The sequence below is a fragment of the Pistacia vera genome, unplaced genomic scaffold (assembly GCF_008641045.1).
Source record: "Pistacia vera cultivar Batoury unplaced genomic scaffold, PisVer_v2 Contig999, whole genome shotgun sequence".
NCBI lineage: Eukaryota > Viridiplantae > Streptophyta > Magnoliopsida > Sapindales > Anacardiaceae > Pistacia > Pistacia vera.
Window position 1 is genome coordinate 78,182 of NW_022196888.1, and position 16,967 is coordinate 95,148.

Consider the following 16,967-nt stretch of genomic DNA (forward strand, 5'->3'; position numbering starts at 1 on the left):
AGTTTATAACCACACTTTCCCATTATGCCCTTATTCTTTCTTTGAAATTCCATCTATGTCCCTTAGTCAATGACCATAATGCCCTCATTTTTAATGCATTTTTTATGAAATTCTATCTCTTTTGACTCCCCACAATTTCAACTAATTTTGAGTGAAAAGACTATTTTACTGCTAATGAAAGTTTAAGGGATTTTCTTCACATCTTTCTCAAAATAACTTTAACAAAATTTCAACTAAGGGCCAACCAACCAATATTCACAATATATCAACCCAAATAAAAGCAAATCAATAAACATTCAAGCAATACATCATAACTTAGCTACGTACCTCAAGTGGGGCGTTACAATTTCGAGGACGAAATTCTTATAAGAGAGGGAGAATTGTAATGCCCACAGAGAGGTACGTAATTTAATTTATGCTCTTATACCTTTAGTTGATTTTTGCTAAAGTTATTTTGAGAAAATGTGAAGAAAATGCCTTAAACTTGCGTTAAGGGTAAAATGGTCTTTTCACTCAAAATTAGTTGAAAAAGTGGGGAGTGAAAAGAGTAGAATTTCATGGAGAATGCAATAAAAATGAGGGCATTATGGTAATTGACTAAAGGACATAGATGAAATTTTAAAGAAAGTGCAAGCGCAAAATGGGAAACTAATATATATTTTTATGTTATATCAAATTGAAGAGTGAAAACCTAGCCACTCTTACCCATTTTCACGCCACTTTAACCTCCATATTCTCTCAAATTCTTCAATTCTTCTTCCAAGGAAATTCAAAGGTTTTGGGTATTTTTGAGTGGATTTTCAATCCCAAGCAACTTTAGGTAAGATCCTTGCACTAAGAAGTGATTTTTCATTTTTAAAGTGTTGAATTTTAATGGTTTGTGCTCATAGGATTTAAGAAGAAGGGAGTTTGATCAAAGAAGATTCTTAAAGGGGTTAGATTGCTCATATCAAAGATAAGTAAATCCCACCCAAGTTATGATTTGAGAAATCAACTGTGTAGAGATTTTACATATATGTATATGTTTATGATTTTGAGAATTGTTGATGAAATTGATGAATTATTGATGAGTTTGATGATTATGGCTGAATAGAATTTAGCCATGAGAAGTGGTTTTGGTTGTATGATGATTAATTGAAGTTTGGTTGAAGTTAGAAAGAGTTGAGTAGAATTTTTGAGAGTGTACTATTTTGGATAGGTTTGGTAATTGTTTAGGGGAGTTTTACTCCAAATATTGGTGGCTTGAGAAAGAGATAAAATTGTAGTCAAATTAGAGTTTGATTATGCATGCAATATGTTTGATGAAATATACAAGAAAAGTGTATGCATGAGTTTTATTCATTTATGAATTGATATGAGTTTGTAGATGGTAGAGAGAAACTTATTTTTATGCTACATGGCATCCTTGCATTTAAACATTTGCATTTAGAAAGAATTATAAGCATGAAACCATCTACATGCATACATATCCATAAGAGCATGAAAAAGCACCAAAATGTGTTAAAAAGAAAATAGAAAGAAATGAGAATATTAAAGATATTCAAATCTGAAATTTTAGTTAAAGAAGTGTAAAAAGATAAAAAGAAGAGAAGGTTGTTACGATGGGGAGCCCGTGAGTGACGTAGTCCCACATGCATGCTGCCTTTAGTAAGAGGCCTCAGAATTCAGAAAGAAGAATTGTACAGTCCGTTAGAAGTGCATGAGGATGAGGACTGTACCCAGAATTAGAGAATTCACTTACACAGCCAAGACTCCAAATCCATGCCTCAACCGAGTCCGATCGGCAAGAAAAGAAAGAATAGAAAGAAAGAAAGAATAGAAAGAAGTACTAGAAAAGAAAGAAAGAATTAAAGAAAAAGAAACAGAAAAATTGAAAAGAAAATGCATAATCTATGCATCTGTGCATTTGCATCATGTATATGCATAATACCATGGTCATTATTATGAGTGGTGAGAAATTAAAAAATTGAGAGAAAAATAGTGAGCAACACAGAGAAAGAATGAGAAAGAATAGAGAAAGAACAGAGAAAGAATAGAGAAAACTCAGGAAATGAGTGGTAAGGAAAGAAAATTCAGGATTTAAGCAACGGAGAGAGAAGGGTAGCATAGCGCGTTTACTTATTGAGCAATAAGTTCTCACTCTGTTGTTTTCAATGTTTTTGCAGGTAGTAGGTGAGTTGCAGTCACTTGGAACGTCACGCGGTGGAAGGGTTGGGCTACACTGTCAAGTTGCTATTTTGAGTATATTTTGTAAATATTGTATATAAAGAAAAATAAAATATGGGCCCATACTTTATTGCTCGTTTACATGTGTATTTTCTTATACATATATTTAATGAGTTTTATTGATTATTTTGCGAGTATACTAGCTAGAAAGAAAGTATTACATTTTTCGTATCAGAGCAAAGGTTTTGGGATTTGGCAGTGTGCCTCTCCTGCCATGTTGATGTTCCTTAGCTGACTGTTGTAAGTTATTTCTTTCCTTACTTGTAGTAGATGAGTTGATTGAGTTGACTAAAAGTGTTGGTTTATGTAGATGAGACGTAGAACTCGAGGAAGCAGTAGGAAGGAAATGAGCACAGGTGAACCTTCTAACCCTCCAGAATCTACTCCCCCTGTCCTCGATGAAGCGAGGATTTGTAATATTATACAGGAAGTCTTGGCAGAAAATCGGGGAGGCTCCGTACCGTAGAGAGTTGAGACCCCGGTTATTGTACCGACCCCCAGAGAAGAGAGAGAGAAAGAGAGAGAGGCCGGTACCCCCAGTAGTGTAGAATCATATTGAGCCGATATATGGGTTGCCTAGTCAACACCAGCCATAAGAATTTAAGGGTATTATGGACCCAATAGTGGTAGATGAGTAATGGTTTAGATTAGTGGAGCGTACGACGACACTTTTCCCTATGACAGACTAGGAGAAGATTCAGTATGCTTGTTTCTTTTTTAGGGGTGATACCCGTATTTGGTGGGAATTGATGGAGGATACTCATGATACAGCTTTGATGACCTGGGGAGATTTCAGAAGATTGTTTGAGGCTGAATATAGAATAGTTGATCGAGTCCTGAAAAGATTCAGGAGTTTATTAGTTTGCAACAGGGGGCTAATTCAGTGAAATTCAATTCCCTGGCAAGGTTTGCGCTAGGTGTAGTGAGACGGCAAAAAAAAAAAAAAGATTCAAAAAGACTCTTCCTTTCACCCATAATCGAGATCCACTACACGCTGGGAAAAAACTGAGCAAGAAAAGGTGCTGGGATTATAGATGCTCAACCATGCTGTTTAAAAAACCTGAGAATCAAAAAGACTCTGCGATTCACTCATAATCGAGATCCACTACAAGCTGGGAAAAAACTAAGTGAAAAAAGGTATTGGGACTACACAGCTTTTCTACGCATTTTACACACAGTTTTTGGGACGCTCAAGCTTGCTATTTACAAAACCTTAGTATCGATTAGAGGCGAAAAACAGATTTAAAAAGACTCCTCGATGCACCCACAATCGAGATCCACTACAAGCCGGGAAAAAACTGAGTAAGAAAAGGTGCTGCAATTATGTAACTTTTTCTACTCATCCTAAACACGTTTTCGGGACACTCAAGCATGCTATTTACCAAACCTCAATATTGATTAGATGGCGAAAAGAAAGATTCAAAAAGACTCCTCGATTCACCCATAATCGAGAAGCACTACAAGTTGAGAAAAAACTAAGCAAAAAAAGGTACTAGGACTATGCGGCTTTTCTGCTCGTTTTAAACACAGTTTTTGCGATGCTCAAGCATGCTGTTTACAAATCCTCATTATTGATTCGACAGCAAAAAGAAGATTAAAAAAGACTCCTTGATTCACCCATAATCGAGATCCACTACAATCTTTGAAAAAACTGTGTAAAAAAAAGTACTAGGACTATGTGGCTTTTCCTTTTGTTTTAAACATAGTTTAGGAGTCTCAAGCATGCCATTTACCAATCCTTAGTATCGATCAGACGGCAAACAAAAAAAGCTTCAAAAAGACTCCTCAATTCACCCATAATCGAGATCCACTCCAAGTTGGGAAAAAATGAGTAAAAAAAGGGTATTAGGACTATGCGGCTTTTTTGCTCGTTTTAATCATAGTTTTCAAGATGCTCAAGCATGTTGTTTACCAATCCTTAGTATCGATTTGACTGTGAAAAAAAGATTCAAAAAGACTCCTCGATTCACCCATCATCAAGATCCACTACAAGCTAGGAAAAAACTTAGTAAAAAAAGTACTAGGACTGTGCAGCTTTTCTTCTCATTTCAAATATAGTTTTTGGGATGCTGAAGCATGTTGATTACCAATCCTCAGTACCGATTAGATGGAAAAAAAAAAATTGAAAAAGACTCCTCGATACACCCATAATTTATAAAAAATATGGGCTAAAAAAAACTAAATAAAATTAGGTATTGGGACTATGTGGCTTTTCTGCTCGTTTTAAACATAGTATTCGGGATGCTCAAGAACGCTGCTTACAAAACTTCAAAATTGATTAGGCAGTTACAAAAAATTCAAAAAGACTCCTCAACTCACCCACAATTGAGATCCACTACAAGTTGGGAAAAAACTAAGCAAAAAAAGGTACTAGGACTATGTAGCATTTCTGCTCATTTTCAGCATAGTTTTCGAGATGCTCAAGCATGCTATTTACCAAACCTCAAAATTGATTAGACGGTGAAAAAAAGATTAAAAAAAGACTCCTAGACTTACCCACAATTGAGATCCACTACAAGTTGGGAAAAAACTGAGCAAAAAAGGGAACTTGGACTATGCGAATTTTCTGCTCATTTTAATCACAGTTTTCGGGACGCTTAAGCATGCCATTTGACAAAACAAAATATCGATTAGTCGGCAAAAAAAAGATTAAAAAAGACTCCTCGATTCACCCATAATCGAGATCCACTACAAGCTGGGAAAAAACTGGGCAAAAAAAGGTATTAGGACTATGTGGCATTTCTACTTGTTTTAAAAACATTTTTCGGGATGCTCAACCATGCTATTTACCAAACCTCAGAATTGAAAAGACTCCGCAATTCACCCATAATCAAGATCCACTACAAGTTGGGAAAAAACTTAGTGAAAAAAGGTACTGGGACTATGAAGCTTTTCTATGCGTTTTAAAAAAAAGTTTTTGGGACACTCAAACATGTTGTTTACTGATGTGATGTCGTAGGCAACCAAGATTAATAACCTTTCTAACCTAACTATTAAACTGTAAATAGGGTAAGCAAGGGTAGATCCCACGAAGAGCGTCTAGCCAAATTTTCAATTATATGAACAAGGCTGGGGGGTTTTGAGTAAAAACAGAAAACAATCGCAGTAAAAACAAAAACAATTCAAATCGAAAATCAATCAAAATAACGAAACTTGGTCTCTGTCAACATCCACCATTGGAATCTTACAACTGATCATTGATGCAAAAGTAAATCAATTCTTACATTGAATATTCACCGTTGGAACTATTTTCCTATCTCTCCTTAATTGTAATTAATTAGGAAACAAGCGATCTTAATTAATCTTACCATTAAACAACCCTAGACAAGCGCTAAAGATTTAATCTAATGGCAACCTTAAGAATTAGAGAAATCGATGAAGCTAAACAACACAAACACAAGCGGTTGTATTTAATTTAGTTGAATGTTCCTCTTAAGATTACTAATTCCTGACGCAACAAATTATTAACCCTAATTGCTTCACAAGTTAGAGGGATCAAACAATTACAGATTTGATATCAAACTTAGCAGTAGATTGCAACAAATAATCCACTAGTAGGCCTCCTAGTAATTAAATGCATCAATCATGAAGATATGCACAGAATAACATTCAATACTCAAACACGAAAATTGAACACTAAAATAAAATAGATTAGATCTCACAGTTGGTTGATTCCGAGGTCTCCGTTTCCTTCGACCAAGTTACAAAAATTGGCCGCTCATGGCCATAAAAAAAAACTCAAAAAGAAAGAAAAAATTGCAGAGAGCAGAAGAGAGAGGCGTGGTCCCCCTTAAAACCTAATCTGATCTCTCTTTTAAAATCCAATTCAAATCTGGAAAAACTACTCAATCTCCTAAACAAATTCTAATATCCTAAAATAACACTTATCTTAATCTGATTAATTGGAAATAAAATAAAATAGAGTCCTAATAAAATAGGAAAGTGGTGTTTCCAGCTGTAATCTTCGTGCAGCATGTATGTCTTCAAAACGTGCAATAATAGACTAACTTGCTTGACAAGTCAGAACGTCGGCAGTGCAGGTATGTCAACTTCAAGTCCGATTACAACCTTGATGCAGAGAGAATATCTCCAAACTCAAAACATGAAAGTTGTAGATATATTTCTTAAAGTTCCACAGCATTTTGAATCATCTCAATCGGAGCTCGGATGAGAGAATTATGCCCAGATTACGAAGCAGTGGCGAAACTGTCCGAATTCACCTAATTAATTCCGTTTTTCAATTAACACCTCCATTTGCTTCCTAAACCAAAATAAAGTAATAATGAGTACAATTAGGCAACAAATACGTATAAAAGACTAAACATTAGGGGGGTTAAATATGAAATTTTGCATTCCCATCATTTACCAAACCTCAGTATCGATTATAGTGAAAAAAAATAAAAAAGACTCATCAATTCACCCACAATCGAGATCCACTACAAGTTGGGAAAAAGCTGAGTAAGAAAAGGTATTGTGACTATGTAACTTTTCTAATCATTTTAAGCATAGTTTTCAGGATGCTCAAGCATGCTATTTACCAAACCTCAATATCAACTAGATGGTGAAAAAAAAGATTCAAAAAGACTCCTCGATTCACCCGTAATTGAGAATCGCTATAAGTTGGGAAAAAACTGAGCAAAAAAAGGTACTAGGATTATGTGGTTTTTTTGCTCATTTTAAACACAGCTTTTGAGATGCTCAAGCATACTGTTTACCAATCCTCAGTATCGATTAGACGACAAAAAAAAAATTCAAAAAAACTCCTCAATTCGCCCATAATTGAGATCCACTACAAGCTAGGAAAAAACTTAGTAAAAAAAGTGCTAGGCTTGTGTGGCTTTTCTGCTCGTTTTGAACATAGTTTTTGGGATGCTCAAGCATGCTATTTACCAATCCTTCGATCAATTAGATGGAAAAAAAAAATCTGCAAAAAGACTCCTCGATTCACCCATAATCGAGATCCTCTACAAGCTGGGAAAAACTGAGTAAAAAAAAGGTACTGGGACCATGCATCTTTTTTGTTTGTTTTAAACATAGTTTTTGGGATGCTCAAGAATTCTTTTTACCAATCCTTAATATCAATTAGACGGAAAAAAAAAAAAAAAGATTCAAAATGACTCCTCGATTCACCCATAATCGCGATCCACCACAAGCTAGAAAAAAAACTGAGTTAAAAAAGTACTAAGACTATGCGACCTTTTTCCTTGTTTTAAACATAGTTTTTTGGATGCTGAAGCATCTTATTTACAAAACCTCAAAATTGATTAGACGGCAAAAAAAATTTAAAAAGACCCCTCGACTCACCCACAATTGAGAGCCACTACAATTTGGGAAAAAACTGAGCAAGAAAAGGTACTGGGACTATGTGGCTTTTCTGCTCATTTTAAACACAGTTTTCGAGATGTTCAAGCATGCTGTTTGCCAAACCTCAGTATCGATTAGTGATGGAAAAAAAGGTCAAAAAGACTCCTTGATTCACCCATAATTGAGATCCACTACAAGCTAGGAAAGAACTGAGTAAAAAAAGTACTAGGACTATGTAGCTTTCCTGCTTGTTTTAAACACAGTTTTCGAGATGCTCGATAATGATGGCTACCAAAACTTTGTATCAATTAGATAACGAAGATAAAGATTCAAAAAACTCCTCGATTCACCCATAATTGAGATCCATTACAAGTTGGGAAAAAACTGAGTAAAAAAAGTACTGAGACTATACGGTTTTTCTGCTCATTTTAAACACAGTTTTCTAGATGCTCAAGCAGCTATTTAGCAAAGCCCAAAATTGATTTGACGACAAAAAAAGATTCAAAAATACTCCTTGATTCACCCACACTTAAGATCCACTACAAGTTGGGAAAAAACTAAGCAAAAAAAGGTACTAGGACTATGCGGCATTTCTGCTCATTTTGAACACAGTTTTTGAGACATTCAAGAATGTTGTTTGCCAAACCTCAGCATCGATTATGTGAAAAAAAAAATTATTCAAAAAGACTCCTCGATTCAGCCATAATCGAGATCCACTACACGCTAGGAAAAAAACTGAATAAAAAAATAACTAGGACTATGCTGCTTTTCTTCTCGTTTTAAACACAGTTTTTGGGACACTCAAGGATGCTGTTTGCCAAACCTCAGTATCGATTGGACAGAGAAAAAAAAGATTCAAAAAGACTCCTCGATTCACCCATAATCGATAAACTATATGGGCTGAAAAAACTAAGTAAAAATAGGTACTGAGACTATGTAGCTTTTCTACTCGTTTTCAACACAATTTTTGGGCTGCTCAAGCATATTGTTTAGCAAACCTTAGCATCGATTAGATGGCAAAAAAAAAAATTCAAAAAGACTCCTCAATTCACCCTTAATCAATAAATAATATAGGCAGAAAAAAATTGAGTAAAAATAGGTACGGGGACTATGCGGCCCTTCTGCTCATTTTAAACATAGTTTTCAGAATGCTCAAGCATGCGGTTTACCAAACCTAAAAATTGATTAGACGATTGAAAAAAAAATTCAAAAAGACTCCTCGATTCACCGACAATTGAGAGCCACTACAAGTTGGGAAAAAACCAAGCAAAAAAAGGTACTAGGACTATGTGGCTTTTCTGCTCATTCTAAACATAGTTTTCGAGAAGTTCAAGCATGCTGGTTGCCAAACCTTAGTGTCAATTAGGTGATGAAAAAAAAAAAGAATCAAAAAGACTCCTCGATTCACCGATAATCGAGATCCACTACAAGTAGGAAAGAATTGAGTAAAAAAATTACTTGGACTATGCAGCTTTTCTGCTCGTATTAAACACTATTTTCGGGATGATCGATAATGTTGGTTACCAAACCTTTGTAGTGATTAGACGGCAAAAAAAAAAAAAGATTAAAAAAAACTCCTTGATTCATCCATAATCGAGATCTACTACAAGTTGGGAAAAAATTGAGTAAAAAAAGTACTGGGACTATGTAGCTTTTCTACTCGTTTTAAATACAGTTTTCGATATGCTCAAGCATGATATTTAGCAAACTCAAAAATTGATTAGATGACAAAAAAGATTCAAAAAGACTCCTCGACTCAACCACAATTAAGATCCATTAAAAGTTGGGAAAAAACTGACTAGAAAAAGGTACTAGGACTATGCTGCTTTTCTGCTCATTTTAAACACAGTTTTTGAGACATTCAATCATGTTGTTTGCCAAACCTCAGTATCGATTAGGTGACAAGATTCAAAAAGACTCCTTGATTCACCCGTAATCGAGATCCACTACAAGCTAGGAAAAAACTGAGTAAAAAAATAACTAGTACTATGCGACTTTCTACTTGTTTTAAACACAGTTTTTGGGATGCTCAAGGATGCTATTTACCAAACCTCAGTATCAATTGGATAGAGAAAAAATATTCAAAAAGACTCCTTGATTCACCCATAATCAATAAACAATATGGGCTAAAAAAACTGAGTAAAAATAGGTATTGAGACTATGCGGCCTTTCTACTCATTTTAAACACAATTTTTAGGATGCTCAAGCATCCTGTTTGCCAAACCTTAGCTTCAATTAGATGGAAATTTTTTTTTTTTCAAAAAGACTCCTCGATTCACCCATAATCGATAAACAATATAGGCTAAAAAAAACTGAGTAAAAATAGGTACTGGGACTATGCGACCTTTCCTCTTGTTTTAAACACTGTTTTTGGGAAGCTCAAGCATTCTGTTTGCCGAACTTGAAAAATGGATTAGAGGGTGAAAAGAAAGATTCAAAAAGACTCCTTCATTCACCCATAATCAAAATCCATTACAAGATGGGAAAACACTGAGCAAAAAAAGTTACTAGGACTATGCGACTTTTATACTCATTTTAAACACTTTTTTTGGGACACTAGAGCTTGCTGTTTGCCAAACCTCAGTATCAATTAGACAATGATAAAAAAATATTCAAAAAGACTCCTCGATGCACCCATAATCGAGATCCACTACAAGCTAGGGAAAAACTAAGTAAAAAAAGAACTAGGACTATGTGGCTTTTCTGCTTGTTTTAAACATAGTTTTCGAGACGCTCGAGCATGCTATTTACCAAACCTCAATATTGATTGGACGGAGAAAAAAAATATTAAAAAAGACTCCTCGATTCACCGATAATCGATAAACAATATGGGCTGAAAAAAATGAGTAAAAATTGGTATTAAGACTATGCGGCTTTTCTACTCATTTTAAACACAATTTTCGGGATGCTCAAGCACGTTGTTTACCAAACTTCAGCGTTGATTAGATGGTGAAAAAAATGTTTTGAAAAGACTCATAATCGATAAACAATATGGGCTAAAAAAAACTAAGTAAAACTAGGTACTAGGACTATATGGCCTTTCTACTTGTTTTAAACATTGTTTTTGGGAAGCTTAAGCATTCTGTTTACAGAACCTCAAAATGGATTAGAGGGTGAAAAAAGATTTAAAAAGACTCTTCGATTCACCCATAATCGAAATCCACTACAAGTTGGAAAAAAAACTCAGTAAAAAAAGGTATTGGGACTATGTGGCTGTTGTACTAATTTTAAAAATAGTTTTCAAGATGCTCAAGCTTCTTGTTTGCCAAACCTCAGTATCGATTAGACGACGATAAAAAATATTAAAAAAAACTGCTTGATTCACCCATAATCGAGATCCATTACAAGCTAGGAAAAAACTGAGTAAAGAAAGGTATTGGGCCTATACAGCTTTTTTGCTCCTTTTAAACATTGTTTTCAGGATGCTCAAGCATGATGTTTACCAAACCTCAGTATTGATTAGGTAGCAAAAAAACAAATATTCAAAAAGACTCCTCGATTCACCCACAATCGAGATCCACTACAACCTAGGAGAACACTGAGTAAGACAAGTACAAGGACTATGTAGCTTTTCTACTCGTTTTAAACACAGTTTTTAGGATGCTCGAGCATGCTGTTCACCAAACCTCAGTATCAATTAGACGGCGAAAAAAAGATTCAAAAAGACTCCTCGATTAACCCATAATCAATAAACAATATGGGTTGAAAAAAACTGAGTAAAAATCGGTACGGGGACTATGCGACTTTTCTGCTCGGTTTAAACATAGTTTTAAGGATGGTCAAGCATGGTGTTTACCGATCTCAAAATTGATTAGATGGTGAAAAAAAGATTCAATAAGTCTCCTCGACTCACATACAATCGAGATCCATTACAAGTTGGGAAAAAACTGATCAAAAAAAGGTACTGGGACTATGCAGCTTTTCTGCTCATTTTAAACACAATTTTCGGGACGTTCAAGATGCGGTTTGCCAAACCTCAGTATTGATTAGATAAAAAAAAAAAAAAAAGAGATTCAAAAAAACTCATTGATTCACCCGTAATCGAGATCTACTACAAGCTAGGCAAAAACTGAGTAACAAAATGTACTGGGACTATACGGCTTTTCTGCTCATTCTAAACACAATTTTTCAGATGCTCAAGCATGTTGTTTACCAAACCTAAGTGTTGATTTGACAGCGATAAAAAAGATTAAAAAAACTCCTCGGTTCACCCATAATCGTGATCCATTACAAGCTAGGAAAAAAACTATGTAAGAAAAGGTGCTGGGACTATACGGCTTTTCTACTCGTTTTAAACATAGTTTTTAGGACGCTCAAGCATGTTTTTTACCAAACCACATAATTGATTAGGTGAAAAAATAAAAGATTCAGAAAGACTCCTCGATTCACCTATAATCGAGATCCACTGCAAACTAGGAAAAAACTGAGTGAAAAAAGGTATTAGGACTATGCGGCTTTTCTGCTCGTTTCAAACATAGTTTTCAGGACACTAAATAATGTGTTTTACCAATCCTCAATGTCAATTAGACAAAAAAAAAAAAAAAAAAAGGATTTAAAAAGACTCCTCGATTCACCGATAATCGAGATCCACTACAAGCTAGGAAAAAACTGAGTAAAAAAAGTACTAGGACTATACAACTTTCCTGCTTGTTTTAATAAAAGTATTTAGGACCCTCAAGCATGCTATTTTCCAAACCTTACAATCAATTAGACGGCGAAAAAAAATATTCAAAAAGACTCATCGATTCACTCATAATCAATATCCACTGCAAGCTGGGAAAAAATAGAGTAGAAAAAGTACTAGGACTATACAACTTTCCTACTTGTTTTAAACACAGTTTTCAGGACACTCAGGGCATCTCCAACCCACGCCAAAATGGTGCAAAAAACACCAAATTGGCGTGGGTTGGCAGTGCACTGCGCCATTTTGGCGCGGTACTGTAGCAAAAAAATAATTTTTTTTTAATTTTTTTTTTTTGTTTTTTTTTTTAATTTTGTTAAATTAATTTGAGTATTAAATTTTACACCAAAAATCACACCAAATTTGAGTATTTGTACTTAATTTAATTTGATTATTATTTATAATAATAAATTTATAATAATGATATAATTTAAAAAATGATGAAAAATTAAAAATAGAACTTTATTCAATGCAAATATTAAACTACAATAACTCAAAATAAAAATTAACACTAATTTAAAAACACTAAAATTAAAAGAAAATACAACATAAACTAAAATAACAATTTAGTATTCCGGTAGATTAGTTTCGGATCCAGTAAGATCATCAAAATATTGAAAAAAACTTGAATAGACAACACATCTTTTTTTTTTTTTGTATCATTGTATATTAGATGTAATGTTTTTCTATATTAAATGTAATGTTTATTTGATTAAATAAATGCTTAATTCTATTAAATTAGTATAATTTTCAAAATAATTATTATTTAATAAAAATATCATTCCCAATATTTAATTAATATATACAAAAATAATGAGTGAAATAAATTAATTGTTGATTATTACAATAAAAGAAAAAAGAATATTCTAAAGAATATTCTAGGAAATATTCTTTTTAGTGCAATATTTGGTGTTGTGGGTTGGAGATGGAATAGTGTTTTGCACCAAATTTTGCACCAATTTGGTGCAATTTTGCACCAAATTGGTGCAATGGGTTGGAGATGGTCTCAAGCATGTTGTTTACCAAACCTTAGCATTGATTAGATAGAGAAAAAAATATTCAAAAAGACTCCCTGATTCACCCATAATCTAGATGCACAACAAGCTAGGAAAAAATTGTGTAAAAAAAGTACTCGGACTATACGGCTTTTCTACTCGTTTTAGACACAATTTTTGGGATGCTCGAGCATGTTTTTTATCAAATCTCATTGTCGATTAGATGACAAAAAACAAGATTAAAAAAACTCCTCAATTCACTCATAATCTATAAACAGTATGGGCTGAAAGAAACTGAGAAAAAAAGTATTGAGACTATGCAGCTTTTATGCTCGTTTTAAACACAATTTTTGGGATGCTAAGCATGCTGTTTACCAAACCTGAAAAATCAATTAGATGGCCAAAAAAAGATTCAAAAAGACTTCTCGATTCACCTATAATCGATAAACAATATGGTCCGAAAAAAACTAAGTAAAAATAGGTACTTAGACTATGCAGCTTTTCTACTCGTTTTAAAAATAATTTTTCTGATGCTCAAGCATGCTGTTTACCAAACCTGAAAATTGATTAGATAGCCAAAAAAGAAAAGATTCAAAAAGACTCCTCGATTCCCCTATAATTGAGATCCACTGCAAGCTAGGAAAAAACTAAGTAAAAAAAATATTGGGACTATATGGCTTTTTTGTTCGTTTTAAATATAGTTTTCGGGACGCTCGAGCATGCTATTTACCAAACCTTACAATCGATTAGATGGCGAGTAAAAAAGATTCAAAAAGACTCCTCGATTCACCCATAATCAAGATCCACTACAAGTTGGGAAAAAATAGAGTAAAAAAAGTTCAGGGACTATGTGGCTTTTCTGCTCGTTTTAAACACAATTTTTGGGGCACTCAAGTGTTCTATTTACCAAACCTTGGTATTGATTCAATGCCAAAAGAAAAAAGATTCGAAATGACTCCTCGATTCACCCATAATTGAGGTCCACTATAAGTTGGGAAAAAACTTAGTAAAGAAAGGTACTCGGACTATGCAACATTTTTGCTCGTTTTAAACATAGTTTTTGGGATGCTTATGTGTACTGCTTAGCAAACCTCAGTATTGATTCAATGGAAAAAATAAGATTCAAAAAGATTCCTCGATTCACCCATAATCAAGATCCACTACAAGTTGGGAAGAAAACTCAATAAAAAAATGTATTGGGACTATGCAGCTTCTCTTCTCATTTTAAACACAGTTTTCAAGATGCTCAAGCATGTTGTTTAACAAACCTCAGTATCAATTAGATGCTAAAAAAAAAAATATATTCAAAAATACTCATCCATTCACCCATAGTAGAGATCCACTACAAGATAGGAAAAAACTAATTAAAATAAGGTACTAGGACTATGCGGCTTCTTTGCTTGTTTTAAACACAGTTTTTTGAATGCTCAAGCATGATATTTACCAAACCTCAGTATTGTTTAGACAGCAAAGAAAAAAAGATTCAAAAGGACTCCTTGATTCACCCATACTTGAGATCCACTATAATATGAGAAAAAAAAAAGAGTAAAAAAAGGTACTAGGACTATGTGGCTTTTCTGCTCGTTTTAAACACAGTTATCGGGCACTGAAGCATGCTTTTTACCAAACCTTAGTATTGATTAGATGACAAAAAAGGGATTCAAAAAGACTGCTCAATTCACCCATAATCAAGATGCACAATAAGCTAGGAAAAAACAGATTAGAAAAAGGTACTAGGACTATGCAGCTTTTCTGCTCTTTTTAAAAACATTTTTTGGGATTCTCAACCATGCTGTTTACAAAACCTCATAGTCAATTAGATGGGGAAAAAAAAGATTCAAAAAGACTCCTCGATTCACCCATAATCAAGATCCACTACAAGCAGGGAAAAAACTAAGTGAAAAAAGGTACTAGGACTATACGACTTTTCTACGTGTTTTAAACATAGTTTTTGGGATGCTTAGCCATGCTATTTACCAAACCTCAGTATCGATTAGAGGTGTGAAAAAAGATTCAAAAAGACTTCTCGATTCACCCATAATCGAGATCCACTATAAGCTGGGAAAAAACTGAGTAAAAAAAGTACAAGACTATGTGGCATTTCTGCTTGTTTTAAACATAGTTCTCAGGATGCTCAAGCATGCTATTTCACAAACATCAGTATAGATTAGAGGCAAAAAAAAAAAAAAAGATTCAAAAAGATTCCTTGATTCACCCATAATCGAGATCCATTACAAGCTGGTAAAAAACTAAGTAAAAAAGGTATTAGGACTATGCGGTTTGTCTACTTTTTTAAACACAGTTTTCGGGACGCTCAAGCATGTTGTTTGCCAAACCTCAGTATCAATTATTCAATGAAAAAAAGATTCAAAAAGACTCCTCGATTCACCCATAATCAAGATCCACTACAAGCTGGAAAAAAAATTGATCAATAAAAAAGGTATTGGGATTATGTGGCTTTTCTACTTGTTCTAAACATAGTTTTAAGGACGCTCAAGCATGCTATTTACCAAACCTCAGTATCGATTGGATGCCAAAAAAGAAAGATTCAAAAAGACACCTTCATTCACCCATAATTGAGATCCACTACAAGCTGGGAAAAAACTGAGTAAAAAAAGGTACTGGGACAATGCGGCTTTTTAGCTCATTTTAAAAATATTTTTCGAGATGATCCACCGTGCTATTTACAAAACCTTAGAATCAACTAGATGGCGAAAAAAAAGATTCAAAAAGACTCCTCGATTCACCCATAATCGAGATCCACTACAAGTTGGGAAAAAACTAAGTGAAAAAAGGTTTTGGGACTATACGGCTTTTCTACGCATTTTAAACACAGTTTTTGGCATGCTCAAGCATGCTGTTTACCAAACCTCAGTATCAATTAGAGTAAAAAAAAAATAAATAAATAAAAGATTCAAAAAGACTCATAGATTCACCCTAATTGAGATCCACTACAAGCTGGGAAAAAACTGAGTAAAAATGGTACTAGGACTATGCGGCTTCTCTGCTTGCTTTAAACACAATTTTCAGGATGCTCAACCATGCTGTTTGCCAAACCTCAGGATTGATTAGTTGGGGAAAAAACGATTCAGAAAGACTCCTTGGTTCACCCATAATCGAGATCCACTACAAGCCGGGAAAAAAACTTATCAGTAAAAAAGGTGATGGGACTATTTGTAATACCCACATTTAGAAATATGGTAGGGATTATTTTATAGTCATAGTGATTATATTTAACTAGTTTTATAGAGGAATTCCATAAAAGTTTTAATAGGGGCAAAATGGTCATTTCACACAAAATCACGTGTTCAAGTGAAAAGTGAGTATGATAAGTATAATGTATTAAGTGTGCTAGCCATGAGAATAGAGTGGTAGAAAGATTATGGAAAATACACGTGATGTGATGCTGAGATAAATACGTGTTTGTAAAGCAATAGAAAGAAATTAAAGAATAAGGGTAAAATGGTCTTTTCACCATCTACTGTTCATGGTTAATGTTCACCGTCTACTTTTTACGTGATTTTTCACCAATCGATCCAAAGTAGGATCGTACTCACGGAAGTCCACACGAAGATAATCTGCATAACCCTTGATAATTTTGCTAGCACAATCAAGGGCTTCAAGGATCAAGAAAGAAGAACAAGAAAAGTTTTCTTCTTGAGAGAGAGAGAGATAGGGTGGCTAGGGTTTTAATTGAATGAATAATTCATTTGTTTTAATTTTTAACCCTATTCTTCTTAGGAATAGTCATGGGCTCCAAC